We start from the raw sequence: 15,760 nt of genomic DNA on the forward strand, positions 1-15,760 counted from the left end.
CCTTCTGCTCAGCTGAAATCTGCTTCCCTGGAGCTTTTCTTGGATGTTTCCCTGCTCAAGGAACCTGGGAAATATCTGGAGGCAGGTGTGGTCACGGCTCTGAGTTATCTGGGTAGGAGGGATGGGGTTTCCTCCACTGCAAGCCAGGCAAACTACTTTGCTGCTGCTGCTGCTCCCAGGGGTGGATGCTGGATTTTCTGCCTCATAAAGTTGTCCTCCAAGTCACTCTGGAGCCAGCGTGTGGCCAGGCCCTGGCAGCCAGCTGGTCTGCGCACTGCCCCGGAGGAAAAAGGCAGCTGGGGGAGCCTGACAAGTCTTCTTCCCCCAAGCTGCAACCCTGTCAAAACCAGTGTTTAAAGCAATCCCTCCTCCCCTCTCGCACCCTTGCGGACTCCACAGCATAGGATAACGTCCCCTTGTGGGCTCAGGAACCAAAGAAAGTGGGTTTCAAGTCAGGGATATGGATACTAACTACCTCATACAGATGCAAGGAGTATTACACAAAGTAATGCATGTAAAAAACCAGGAATGTAACAAACGGTAGTTCCCTTCTTCCTTCTGCCCTTCTCCCTAGGGGCTCTCCATTTCAATGGGGCACAGTTAGTGGGAAGCAACCAGAATGGACGCGTATTGACTCTGGTTCACATTCTGGGCATGGTAGACCTTGACAAGAACCCTACCAACAGGTTTGACTTGGTTCCTCAGTTCATACAGCCCACACAGGGTAATGAGGGATTTTAACCCAGGTCTGGAATCCCCAAGCCCTGCATCATACCGCCTCTCAAGGAGGGAGGATGGTACCCTCTCTTGTAAAGTAGCCTCTCCTTTAAGCCATTCTGCTTGTTCTGGGGTGAAAGGAGCAAAGCAGTCATTGGATTCCCTTCGCCCTACATTCTCGCCAAGTTGTGCTCGGAGTGACTCCCCTTCTACTGCTACCTGACCTCCCATGGGTGTGAGACCACTGCCACGGAGAGGAACTGGACCTGAGTTCTGAGACCTGCTGGGCAATAACCAGATCCATGCATCATGAGTAAACAAGAGGGCCCCTTCTGGCTTTACCAGGAGGAAGCAAATGGCCTGAGCATTCAGGTAGGGAAGAGAGGCCCATGAAAGGAGAGGTTTGTTCAGCTCAGATCAAGAGAGACAGATACGTCTTGGGTGGCCAGGACTTCTGTGCCCTGGGCGGAGGGCAGGGATAAGGTGGAGAAACAGAGCAGCCTGGGAAAGAAGGTTAAAGCTGAGCTGGAAGGGGGCTTGCCTGAGGCCCCTGGGACACTAGGCTATAAGGGAGCTGGGGCTCCTGTGCCCGGCCAGCGTGCCCTGCAAGGCGCCCTTAATCAGCCTCAGCCTCCCTAGGTTGCTCAGAGCCTTGCCATAGCCTAACTCAGCTCCAGGGAAGGCATTCCTGTGCCTTGGATGGCAGAACTGGAAGGCTGTTGCCATGGCAGCCAGGGGGCTGAGAACAGGAGCAGGAGAAAAGCAGCCCTGCCTGAGGGTTGTTACTGAAGGAAGGCGCTTCCCGGGTCTTCTGGTGCCCAGCCCAAGAGGATGTTGCTGTCTGGGGCTGAGGGCTGGCATTGAGGCTAAAGCCTTCTTCAGCCCACCCAGGGCCAGTCTCCAGTGTGAGTGTGTGTGTGTGTGTGTGTGTGTGTGTGTGTGTGTATCTGTTCATCTGTATATGTGTGTGGGGACACAGAACCCCAGGGGACCATCTGTGTGTATGGATCTGTGCGTATGTATACACTCATGTGGGTCCACAGAGGCCTGGAAGGGCGAGGGCTGTGTATGTGTGTATGTCTTTGTGTATGTTTCTTAGACAGTAAGAAGAGGAAGAAAGACAAAAGCCCTAAATGACTCTGGTTTTTGGAGGAGCCAGCCCGGTGTGGTGGGTGTAGGGAGCAGAGTGGGCCGGTCAGGGGCCTGATTGGAACCAGACTTGGCAAGGAGGGGCTATAAATGTTTTTTTTCCTGCCTGTCCTGAGAAATTTATGTCACACCCACTCCATCATCCTGGCGGGGGCAGCCTCTTCCAGCTGCCTGTGGTTCTGGGCCTTCCAGCACAACCAGCAACCACTATGAGAGTCCCCTGAGCTGCCTCTGGTCCTAGGCTGGCATGGACCCCACCCCATGATGGCCTGAGGCTGACAGGGATGAGCCACGGGTGGAAGAGGAGAGACTTGGCCCCCACATGGCCTTCTTTCCCATAGTCTCATGTGGTGTGGGGGGAGCAGGCATTAGGAAGGAGGAAGGAAAGACAGGAGAGCTACTGGGCTCCATTTAGAGTATCTTCCCTGCCTTCTCCTCTTAACAGGTGGTAGGGACCAAGGGCAGACAGAAAGGGAGAAGATGACTCCTAAAGTAGGCTTCACAGACCCTTTGAGACACAGATGGAAACTGAAGCCCAGGGAGGGAAAGGGACTTGCCCAAGGCCACACATTGAAGGAGCCAAACTGCCCTGCTGTATGTGGAACTTCCCCTCGCCTCTAAGCAAGAGATCTCTCCCAACCTAGAGTTAGGCACCACCTACTTCTGACCATGTTACTCCATCCTTAAAATCCTTCCCTTGGGGTGCCTGAGTGGCTCAGTCTGTTGAGCGTGTGACTCGTGATTTTGGGTCAGGTCGTGATCTCATGGGCAGTGAGACTGAGCCCCGTGCTGGACTCCGTGCTCAGTGAGGAGTCTGCTTGAGATTCTCTCCCTCTGCTGCTGAACTCCCCATGCTCTCACTCTCACTCACTCTCTCTCTCTCTCTCTCTCTCTCTCTCTCAAATAAATAAATCGTTAAAAAATATCCTTCCCTCTTTCCCTTTATTTTTACAATAAAGGCAAGACTCCCGGGTGTGGATTACAGGGTCTGCACTGCTCTGGTTCCTGCCTACCTCTCCACCTACATCTTTTACCAAGATCCCTCCTGCCACTGGGCCTTTCTTAGCACATGCTGTGACCTCTGCCTGGGATAGTTTTCTTCCCTCTTTCTGATTTTGACTCCTACTTCTATGTCAGCACACAGTTCAACGGCGGAACTTCTCTGTATTTTCCTGGCTCGGACATGCTGCCCAGCATTTCACTCTCATGGTACTGTGGGCCTCTCCTCCACAGCATTTCTCACTATTGTCATTTTACTTCTGTTGTGTGCTTTGTGATTAATGGCCATCTTCCTTACCATACTCAGAACTCCATGAGGAGGGGACCACAGCTGCTTTTGTTCACAGCATCACGTTGTCCTGGTGTTCAGAGCAGGCCTGGCAAATAACCAACAGCGACAAGGACATCAGGAGCTAATATGTGAGGTTTACCCTTCCCAGTGCTTTACTTGAAATAACACATTTAATCTTCACAAACTCTATAAGGTAATTACTCTCATTATCTGTGTCCTTAACCACTAGCAGTGTAAGTGCTGAATAATAAATATTTATTGACTACATACTTTTGTTTGAACCCCCCTGCCACTCCAATCCTGAAGGGAGGTGCCAGCCCCTGAGTGCCTCTCTGGATCTTGAGGTGGCCCCTACCCCAGGACTTCTGCTACCTGCCCATAGTCACTCCTACCCTGTGTCCCCTCACTCAACTCCCCCCACATGCACTGTTTGTATCTGTCTGCTCCCTCTGATGACATGAGAAGGTTCTAGGGCTGGGCGATGCCTCTGAGTTTAGGGAAGCACCTTTTCGCCCCTGAATACTTGCTCTGGTCCTTACATCACAGCCAGAGTCCACTGACCTGGTCTCACCTACTCTGGCTCAACCGCTTCCCAGCTGGGTACCTAGTCAGTTCCCCTCCTGAGCCTCAGTCACCCCATCTGTAAAATAGTTATTCACAGAACTGCAGAGTAGGGCCATGAGGATTCAATGAGTTTGTCTGTGTGTGTTTGGTAACTTGCAAGTGCAAGACTGATACTAGTTATCACTTGAGTCACTATTAATAATAAGTTTATAATGTAAACTGAAACTTTCACTGTGTGATTTCAAGCTCTAGAGCCCAATGGAGATGAAAAGGAGCACATGGTACTAATGGTAGGTATTTGGTGTGCCCCCTTCCCAACCCTGGTCTACCACCCTGCTCCCCCTGCCTGTCCTGGCAACCTTCTCACCTCGGCCACACCCACGATAAGCTTTGGTTAAGCACCCCCAACCCTGTGTGGGGAAGGAGACAGAGCTGTTTCTGCACTGCTTCCCCTCCCTGTCAGCCTCCCACCCCACTGGCCTTACTATTTCTCTGCTAGGCCACGGGCAGGGAATGCATGGCCCCCTCGTGCCCCCCAGGGCCCAAGAGCCCTGCCCCCTCCCCACCATGGCATCTTGAGCTGAGTCTATGGCTCTTGGTGGGGGGTGGCTGTGGGATGGGAGGATGCAGAGAGAGGAGGGTTACAAAAGCTGTGCCTTGCTTACCCAGTGGCCTCCGGGAGGCTAATGAATGCACAGAGTCACAGCCCCGGGTGGGGGTAGGCTCAGCCAGTGTGTTTTCATTTTGCTCTGTTTGTTTTCTGTTTAGATCAACTGTTCAGTTCTGATTTGGGCCTCTGAGGGCTGATGGAGTTTGGCAGGTAAGGATTTCTGGGGCCACCCATCTCTGCCTTGTAGAGGGCTGTGGGCTCAGCTTCTGCCAGCGCCTGCAGGAGCAAAAAGCCCAGCCTGCTCTACTTACTGGCCCCTTTCTTTCCATTTTTCTCTTTTTCTCTCCCTTTCCCTCTTTCCTTCTTTCATTTTTGCTCTTTCTGTATCTATTTCCTATCTCCCTCCCTCCCTCTCTCCCTTTCTCTCAGCTCTCTCTTGGAGTTTGTCCCTGTCTCTTTCCTGCATCCTTGTGCCTCCTTTATTCAGTAGTTCTTTCTGTCTTGCCATCTTTCTCCTTTCTTTATCTCTCATTTTTCCTTTTTTCTTTCCCAAAAGGAGAGGAAGAAATCAAGGCCTGGGCTACCAGGAGATCTGAGTTCTGGCCCACCCTCTGCTATTAACTCTTTCAAAGTAACCTTCAACAGATCCTTTTCTCTCTCTGGGCCTCAGTTTCCCCATCTGCACACTGAAGGCTCTAACATATGTGACCTCTGAGATCTAAGCTAAAAAGTCTTTTGAGTATTTACTCCTTGCAGGGGAAATGATGGAGGGGATGGATCAGATTCTTTCTTCAGGAAGCATGGCCTGAAATGGTGTCTAGAGGAAAAGGAGGGTGGAAGAAGAGGGAGGAAGAGGAGGGAGGAAGTGGAGGGAGGAAGAAGTAGGAGGGAGGTCAGCACCATCTTGAGCAGTGAGGGTTTATGGGAAAGGGCAGAGATGGATGATACCCACACCACCCCCACTCCATGTGTGCCAAAACCCAATTTAGAGAACCCAAAGAACAGAGCTGGGAACTGGAGTCTGGAAAGGTCGAGACACTACTCCAGCAATGGCAGACAATAGGACTAAAGAACAGAGCACCCAGTCTTGCTTCTTGACCTTCCATCTGCTTTCCACATAGCCCTGGATCAGGCCAAAGTCCAGTTGGCCCCTATCATCAAGCCCACCTCTCCTCTCACTATGACATTTACCCAGTACCCTCTAGTGACTTGAGGGCAAAGAAGTCAGGGTTTAGGGAGTATCATACATCTCTGAATTGCCTTCTCTCCTGGTCCCACAGACATCTCAAATCCTAGTGCTGACCAAACTAAACTCATCCTCCACGCTCATCCCATACTGCTTCTTCCTCCAGGGTTTCTTTCCTCAGTAAATGGACAGCCATCCTCCCAGGAGCCTTGGTTAGAGGGCCTGTGGCCTAGGCTTTGGCTTCCCCAGCACTTCCCAGATCCCTCCCTGCTCTGAGTCATGGAGCTTTATCTCCTTGGGGTGCTCCTGCCCCCAACCCCCCCCACTGCTGCTTCAACCATTTCCTGCATAGCCTGCCACCACACAGCCTCCTCCTGCTTTCCTGGTCTTCTGTCTTGTTGTCTCCAACTCAGCTGTCCAAGCAACCCTAATATTTGGTTATCAAGGTAACTTCAAAATTTGGCTGTTATAAAGGGGACTGTTATAAACATTCTTGTGCATGTATTTTGGTAACAAAAATTGTTGGGTTGTAGGGTAAGCCTGTGTTGGGCTTTGGCAAATACTGCCTCACTTTTCCAGAGTGGAACCAATTTATACTCCCAGCAGCAGGGCAGGAGAGTTGGGGCTGTTCCTCATTTTCACCAATAATTAGTCATTTCCATTTTCTTTCCTTTAACCCATTCTGGTGGGTGTATGGTGGCATATCATTATAGTTTTGATTTGCATTTTCCATGTAACTAATTCAGTAGAACACTTTTTCATGTTTATTGTCCACCTTGATATTCTTTGTTTGTTGCACATTCTTCTATTGGGCTGCCTAATATACTCTGGATTGTGAGTCAGATATATCTATTGTAAGTATAGTCTCCCATTCTTTGGGTTATCTTATTATGCTCTTAACCCAGTCTTTTCATGAACAAACATTCTTTATTTTTATATACTCCAAATTATCATTTTTTTCCTTCATAGATAGCATTTTTTCATCTTGTTTAAGAAATTTTTGTCTCCTCCAAGGTTACAAAGTTGTTCCCCTATGTTCCTCTGAAACTCCATTGCTTTGCATTTCACATTTGTATCTGTAATCCATCTGGAACTGATTTCTGTGTGTGATGTGAGGTAGGGGTCAAGAATTTTTTTTCTACATGGCTGTCCAACTGACCCAGCCCCTTTTAGTTTTTTAAATACTTGCCAATACACATACAGTGTCATTTTTGTCATAAATTAGGTGATTACATACGTGTAGGTCTGTTTCTGAATTTTCTATTTTTTTCCATTTGTCACTTTCTATATCCTGGTACCAATACCACGATGTATTAATTACTTCAGCTTTCTAGGTCTTGATATCTGTGAGAGTCCTCTAGCTCTATTCTCTTTCAAGATAACATGAACTATTCTTGGCCCTTTGTATTTCCATCTAAATTTTAGAAATATTTGTCAATTTTGCCACCAAAAGCAATTGCTGTCATTTTTAAATGAGATCACATTGACTCTGTAGATTAATCTGGGGGGAACTGACATCTTTATAACATTGAGTTTTTTAATCCATGAATATGATTTAGCCCTTAACTTCTTTAGCTTTGGAGGGAGGTTTTTTTAAATTAGTTTTTAGTGTACAGGCTTTCCACATCTTTCATTAGATTTATTCTTAAGTATTTGATGTTTTGATATTATAAATAATAAAGTTTTTTAAATTTTTTTGTTCTATTTTTTGCTGGTATATAGAAATACAATTTATCTTTCCGACTTCACTTATCAATCCTAATAGTTTGTCCATAGATTCTTTTGGACTTCCTATGTACACAATCATGTAAAATGAAAATAATGGTAATTCTATTTCTACAGCTCAAATCTTTGATTTCTTTTGCTTGCCTCATTGCACTGACTAGGACCTCCAGTGCAACATCGAATAGAAATGGTGAGAGTGGCCATCTTTGTCTGACACCAAGTCTCAGTGTATGAAAACCTTCATTATTCTACCATTAAGTGTGTTATTTGCTGAAGGTTTTTTTTTTATAGATGCCCTTTATCAAATAAAGAACACTCCCTCCCATAATGAATCATGGAACATTACATCGAAAACTAAGGATGTACTGTATGGTGACTAACATAACATAATAAAAAATTATTATGAAAAAAAAAGAAGGCTCCCTCCTATCCATAGTGTGCTAAAAGTTTAACCATGAATGGATGTTGAATTTTGTAAATTGTTTTTGATGTATCTATCATGGTTTCCCTCCTTTTTCATGTTAGTTGAATTACAATGATTGATTTTGGATTGTTAAACCACCCTTGAATTCCCAGATTAAAACTCACTTGGTTGTGATGAATTATGCTTTTATTGTATTGCTGAATTCCATTTGCTTTTGCAATGAAACCTTTAAAATTTTGTGATAATTGTAGATTCACATGCGTAATAATACAGGGAATAATACAGGAATAATACAAGGAGATCTTGCGTCTCCTCTACCCTGTTTTCCCAACAGAAACATCTTGCAAAAATGTGGTACAATATCACAACCAGGATACCGACATCGAGACAGTCAAGATACAAAACATTTCCATCACCCCAAGGACCTCTCATGTTGCCTTTTTACAACCATACTCAATTCCTTTCTACCCCACCTCTTCCTTACCCCCTGGGAACCTCTAATCTGTTCTCCATTTTCATAATTTGTCTTTAAAGAACATCATATAATGGAAACATGCAGTATATAATTTGATTGGTTTTTTTTTGCTCACAAACTCTCTGGAGATTCATCCAAGCTGTTGCAGGTGTCAGTAGTTGACTTCTTTTTGTTGCTGAGTAGTATTCTATGAAGTAGAGGTACCACAGTTTGTTTAACATTCACAAGATGAAGGAGAGCTGGGCTATTCCCAGTTTGGAGATATTACAAAGAAAGCTGCAATAAACATTCAAATTTTTGTTTGGATGTTAGTTTAAATTTCTCTAGTATAAATGTCCAATGGTGCAATCACTCGGTTGTATAGTACTTGCATGTTTAATTTTAGAAGAAATTCTAACTGCTTCACAGTGTCTGTGCCATTTTACACTCCCACCATCAATGTATGAGTGACCCAGTTTCTCTGTACCCTCCCTAGCATTTTGTACTGTTATAGTTTTGCTTTGTATTGTTTTAAATTTTAGCCATTGGATAGCTATGTGGTGATAGCTCATTGTGGTTTTAATTCACATTGATGATGTCGACTAACTTTTCATGTGCTTATTTGCCATCTGTACATCCTCTTTGGTGAAATGTCTCTGCATGTCTTTTACCCATTTTTTAATTGGATTGTTTGTTTTGTTTGTCTTGTTTCACTGTTGTATCTTAAGAGTTCTTTATATATTCTAGATACAAGTCCTGTGTCAAATACTTGGTTTACAAATATTTTCTCTCAGTTTGTAGTTTGTCATTTCATCCATTTTCATCACAGAGCAAAACTATTTAACTTGATGAAGTCCAATTTATCCATTTTTTTCTTTTACAGATCATGCTTTTGGTAGTGTATCTAAGAATTCTTCACCAATATTTAAGTCCAGAAAATATTCTCCCAGGTTTTCTTCTAAATGATCTATAGCTTTATATTTTATATTTAATTTTATGATTCATTGAGTTAATTTTTGATCTGTATATTTCCTTCTGCCAATATCACACAGTCTTAATTATGGTAGATATATAAGTCTTAAAATCAGGTAAAGTATTTCCTCACACCTTATTCTTCTTTTTCAAAATCGTTTTGGATATTCTAGTTCCTTTCCCTTTCCATATGAATTTTAGAATAATCTCATCTGTATCTACAGAAAAACCTTGGTAGAATTTTTATAAGACTAGCATTAAATGTACATATCAATTTGTAGAGAATTGACGTCTTCACTATGTTGAATCTTCCAATTGATGAGCACCTGAGTATGTCTATTCATTTATTTAGATCTTCTTTGATTTCTTTTATCAGCATTTTAAGATTTTCAGCATATAAGTCTTGCACATGTTTTGTTACATGTATATCTATTTTTTTAATTTTTGGAAACATTTTAAATGGCATTGCATTTAAAATTTGGGTGTTCACATGTTCATTGCTAGTATATAGAAATATAACTGATTTTTTATGTTTATCTTGCATCTTGTGACCCTGAGGGACTTAATTATTAGTTCTTGTTCACTATCTTCCTAATTTTTAAGTGTTTTTACTATGAAAGTGTGTTGGATTTTGTATAGTGCTTTTCCTATATCAATTGGTAAGTTTATTTATTTTTCTTTCTTAGCCTATTAATACGGTGGATTGCATTTACTGATTTCCGAGTATCAAACTATCCTTGTATTCTTAGACTGAATCCCACTTGGTTGTGGTATGTAATTCCTGTAATATATAATTGAATTCTATTTGTTGATGTTTGGTTGAGAGTTCTTCTACATTCATGTGGGATATTGGTGTGTGGTTTTCTTTTTGTGTACTCTCTTTACCCAGTTTTGGTGTCTGGGTAATGCTGGCTTCACAAAATGAGTTGGGAAGTCTCCCCTCCTTTTCCTTTTTCTGGAAAAGATTATATAGAATTTGTGTTTATTGTTCTTTCAACTTTCAGTAGAATTCTCCAATGAAACCATCTAGTCTTAGAGATTTCTTTTGGGGGTATTTTTTAATCATAAATTTATTTTTTGATAGTTTTAAGAGTTGATACTACCCAAAATGTTGGTTTCATGTTGGATGAGTTGTGGTAGTGTGTGCTTTTCAAGGAATTAATCCACTTCATTTAAATTGTCAAGTTTATGTGTATAGAGTTGTCCATAGTGTTCCGTTATTGTCCTTTTGATGTCTGCAGCGTCTGTATTGATATCTTCTCCTTCATTCCTGATATTTGCAATGTGTGCCTTCTCTTTTTTTCCTTTGTCTTATTAGAGGTTTGTCAATTTTATTAATCTTTTCAAAGAATCAGCTCTTTCATTTTGTTGATTTTTCACCCTTGAAATCCTGACATATACTTCACTTGGTCATGATGCATTCTTCTTTTAATATATTTTTAAATTTTATTTCCTAGTATTTTGTTTTCTTATTTTTCACCCATATTTGCAAGAGAGATTGATCTGACATGCTCCTTTCTTGTAATGTCCTTATCTAGTTTTGGTATCAAGATTTGTCTATTTAGCTAGCTTCATAAAAAGAGTTGGGAAGTGTTCCTTCCTTTTTCTCTTTCTCTGGAAGGATTTGTGTAATATTGATATTATTGGTCACATAGAGTTTTATGCACTGATATATGTTAGGAGGTAAACAGTTTCATCTCTGGGCATGGAGGTAGGTGGAGCAAGGTAGCATATTTTTGATTCCCTACCATCTGCCAGACACCATGCTAGGAATTTTACAGTCATTATCTCATTGTTTCCTTATAAAAATCTCACTGGACAAGAATTTTTATACTTCTATCTGAGCTCAGAAAACTGAGATTCATTGACTTGCCTAAGATCATACAGATGTGGGATTCAAAACTAAGTCTTATTTGTTGACTACTTACTACTACAGTCTAGGCACTGTGCTCTGAGATGGTCATCTGCTATAGCACTGAATCCTTCCAGCAGCTCAGTGAGATAGTAATCATGTTTTTCATTACAGAGATGAGAAAGCCAAAGCTCAGAGAATTTGAGGAAATTGTCCAAAGCTAAACGTCTAGGATTTGGCCAAGTTTGGCTCCAGGGTGGTATTTTGCCATTCTGCAGCCAGAGCGTGTTCTTTGTGCTGTGGCCAGAATGTTCATCTCCCGCCAATAAGCACATTTCTTGTGTGTTAGTGACTGCGGCCATTGTTAGCAGCTCAGGGGAAGGGAGGGGTCATCATGGCCAGAACAGCTGCTAGCCCCAGGTTCCAGGTGCAACAATGAATCAAAGCTGAAGACAGAGCTAGGGAGTTAAGCTGCTGGGCAGCTGGAAGAAAAGGGTTCAGGCAACTGGGCCCTGAGCCCGGGGGACTGGAAGGTGGCTTGGCAGACCCATATACAGACCAAGAGTTGGGAGGTGAATGGTGGCTGGACTCTGGCAGGTCACAGTGCCACCCTTCTATTATGTAAAACAGCCTTTGGGGGCAAAGCTGGCCTGGACTGAGTTTCCTTTTGTCCCTGCAAAGCCCAGGCCTGAACCACTACTACTCCTAGGAAAGGAGAGGCTAGAAAAAAGACCAGAGGTACCCTGAAGGCCCTAGCTCCCAGCCAGAGACATGGGGCTAGAGTCTGGAATTAATGATATGGCAGAGCAAAGAAGGTCCTTCCAGATCACTTGGTCCAGTCATCTCACTGTCTAGAGAGAAACCAAGGCCCGGAGAAATGAGGGTAAAGTGATTTACTTGTCCAAGGCCCCACGCAACCCTAAACAGCCACCTAAGGAACACAGCATGGGCTTTGAGGCCCAGCTCCACCATGTATTAACTTGTGACTCTTGGAGCAAGTTCCTTGAATGCTCTGGACCTCAGTTTTCCCGTGTGTACCTCATTGTAGTAAGCACCTCCATGGGGCAGCTGTTATTGTACAGATAAAATAAGTTAGTATGTATATGAAACACTTAGGACCGTGTCTGGCAAATAGCGACACTGTGCAAGTGCTGTCATTGTTATTGGAGGCCCCTGGGTGGAGCAAAAAGAGCAGGAGCTCAAGATCCAGCCGGCCTGGGTTCCAGTCAGACTGCCACACGGACTGTGTGGCTTTGGGCAAGCTCCTTCCCTCTCTGTGCCTTAGCAGCCTCATCTACATACTTGTAAGGTGCGACTACTGAAAGTTGCCTGCTGCTGGGGCTGTGAGAAAATTCAGGCTACCATGCGAACACATCACCCGGCTCACAGAAGGCCTTGGAGAACACGTGGGCGTTGTAACTGCTCTTGACAAGGGCAGAGAGGCATCCTCCACGGTGCTGCTCCCCAGGCCTCAGACACATACCTTTCAGGTATGAGACCCTTCCTCCTCCCTACCAGAGCTGGGCTTGAGCTCCAATCCCCCAAGTCACAGGCCCTGCAGCCTCTCTGTTCCTGTACCCCCCCCCCGCTCCCCGGCTGACTTGCTGACTTCACAACTTCCTTTCTCCTCTATGAAAGTAACTCTGAGGAGCCTTCGAGGGCCGTCCCAGCTGGAGGCCCTGCACCCTCACCGATGGCCCCTGGAAGTGCTGAGACAGGGCCTGCCAGCAGAAGCTCTCCCTCTGCCGTGGCAGCACCACTTGCCCAAAGCCTCCTCTCTATATGACCTTATTCTGGGGTCAGTGGAGCTGGAGCAGTCAGTTAGAACAAGAATCAGAGACTCACAGGCCTTCTAAGGAGAGATCACTCCCTGTCTGCATGCACTGTAGTTTAGGGGAGGGGAAACACAGAGGGGAAAAGCAAGGAATGTGGCCAAGGTCACAGAGCAATAATTCCGATACTACAGAGTAAGAAGCTGTGGCTCAGAATGCAGAGTTAGGATCACAACCCAGACCTCCTAACTGCTGTCTGTTCTAGAACCAAAGTATGTCAGAACTGAAAGAGATCTTGGTTTAGGGTTGAGTCTAATCCCATTTTGTAGATGAGTAGCATTGAGGCCTAGAGAGAGAAAGGGACTTGCCTGAAGTCCAAAAGGAGTTAGTGGTAGAGGTGCGACCCAAACTCAGGGCTCCGGATCTCTTGGCCAGGGCTCTTCCCGTACCCCACAGCTGCAAAGGGAGTAGCGGTGGGCCTGAAGGCTTCCAAGGGGAGGGGAAACCAGCACAGTTCTGGGATGCTTTTACCCCCCACTGGGTTAGAACTATTGTCTTCCCAACCCCCACCTTGGTGCTCTGGGGACCCTTTCTAACCTACCTCACTGGTACCCTGAGGAAGGCATTCTCATGTGGCTGAGCCCTAACCAGAATCAGGATTGTGTGTCCTCTACGCCTCTGCTTCTCCACCTTTAAAATGGTGTGTGTGGAGTGTGGGGTGAGGGAAGACTAGTTGAGTCGGAGAATTTGAATTAACTGGAGGATTGGGAATCTCTGGATGTCCAGGCGCTACCCCAAATCTGTGAAATCAAGCTCGAGTGGTTGGTCTAATCCCCCAAGGGATTCACATGAGCAGCAGGGTCGAGGCGTTCTCTAAGGACCTGACTTTGCTCAGATTCCGTGACTGACATAGGGTGTCTGCGATTGGGAGGCGGGATGGTCCCGACAGCACCCCTCCCACAGCCCCCGCACTGAGCATGCCAGGCCAAACTACAGGCCACTTTCCCAGGGTTAGCAAATTGCTTTTGGGGTTTCCTGCATGGTCTGCATTCCTCCTGGGATGCTGCTCCTGTGGCAGGAGTCTGCCTGTCCACGCCCCTCCACCTCCTCTCTCCTTGACCCCCAAGGCCCTCCCTGGTTGCCTGCATGTGGCAGAGAAACCATGCAGACTCCGGAATCAGAAGGGGCTTAGGGTGAAGTCCCTGCTTCACCAGGAAGTTTGCAGCCTCAAGCAAATCACTTCACTTCTTTAAGCCCAGGCTTTCTTATTTCTAAAATGAGGATAGAAATAGTTCTTAGCTCACAGCACTGTTGTGTAGATAGGCTGAGCCCACACACCTAATGCTTTTGGCACAGCATCCCTACCAGGGAGCACTCCGTGAACAAGAACTCCCCTCCCCTGAGGCTGCTGCTCAGCCCCAGGGGCAACCTGGCCCCTGGCTCCCTCAGAGGAACCTTGGGCAAACTGCCTTGCTCTCCTTTGGAAGACATGACGTCCTGAACCAGGCCCCGTTCGAAGACAGAGGGGTGAAAAGTCTGCCCTCTGCACTTGGTGCTTTCTAGTTCATGAGACGTGTTCACTCCCACTTGTTTGTATCGCCTTTCCAGCAACCCCATGAGAGAGGAATTGTAATCCTTGCTGTACAGCTGGAGTTCAGAGAGGTTCAGTCATTTGTCCACAGTCCCTGATGTACAGGGATAGGCCAAGTCTGTATGGCCCTGCCATTGTCCTCAGGGAGCTAACAGTCTAGTACAGGGGACAAAAGTTATGGAAATCAACATATTTCCATAACTTTTGTCCATGAAGCTTGCTATGAAGGGAGTAAAACAACAGGAGGGAGCTATGAGCCAGAAAACCCAGAATGACACATCTTATTTCAATGGGGAGGACAGTGCAGGGCATGATCTTCCTGAGGAGGTGACCTCTCAGCTGAGACCTGAGGGATGAGAAGAAGCCTACTGGGAAGAATAGAGAAAGAACATTCCAGGAAGTGAAAACAGCAGATGTAAAGGTCCTGAGGTGGCAATGAATTTGGTGAGTTCACGGAGCTGCAGAGCAGGCTGAAGCACAGCAGGGGATGGGGGGAGAAGTAGGAAAGATCACAGATCATTGAAAAGGCAGACAGGAACCAGCTTATATGCCATCTGGACTTATTTCTGGGTGTCATGGGAAGCCACTGGAGGGTTTTAAGCAGGAAAATGACATGGCCTGGTTTGCATTTTGAAAGGATCCCTCTGGCTGCTGGGTGGAGAGTAGATTGTGGGGAGGGCATGTGGGAATAAGGAGTCCAAATGAGAGGCCTTTGCAAAGGTCCTGGCGAGAGGCGGGTGGTGTCTTAGACTGAGGTGGTGACAGTAGAGGTGGGGACATGTGGACTTCATACCATATGAGGTGTTCCTTTTTTTACAAAAAAAAGGTGGAAATGTCATACAGAGGGTTCCCCTCTACTTGGCACTCAGTTTCTCCTATTGTTAATATCTCCCATCAGTGTAGCACATGGGTTACAATTAATGGGCCAATAGCAATACATTATTATTAACTAAGGCCCATACTTTCTTCAGGTTTCCTTAGTTTCTTACTTAGTGACAATTATCTGTTTTAACATCCTATCCAAGATACCCCTTTGCATTTAGTTGTCAGTTCCCCTTGAGCTTCTCTTGGCTGTGACAGAAATTCCCCTGCTATTGATGACTTTGGCAGTTTTGAGGAGTATTGGTTGGGTATTTTGTAGAATGTTCCTCAATTTGGATTTGAAATATCGTGATGCTTTTCTCATGGTTAAAGTGGGGAGTGGGTGTTGGTGGAGGGAATGTCTCAGAGGTAAAACACCCTTTCAACACATATCACTAGTGGATGCCATCTACTGATGGTGTTCACTGGGATCACCTGGCTGAGGTAGTGTTTGTCAGGTGTCTCCACGTTACCTTTTTTTTAAAGATTTTATTTATTTATTTATTTGTCAGAGAGAGAGAGAGAGAGAGCGAGCAGCAGGCAGAGGGAGAAGCAGACTCCCCGCTGAGCAAGGAGCCCAATGCAGGACTCA

The sequence above is a fragment of the Ailuropoda melanoleuca genome, chromosome X, assembly GCF_002007445.2.
Source record: "Ailuropoda melanoleuca isolate Jingjing chromosome X, ASM200744v2, whole genome shotgun sequence".
NCBI lineage: Eukaryota > Metazoa > Chordata > Mammalia > Carnivora > Ursidae > Ailuropoda > Ailuropoda melanoleuca.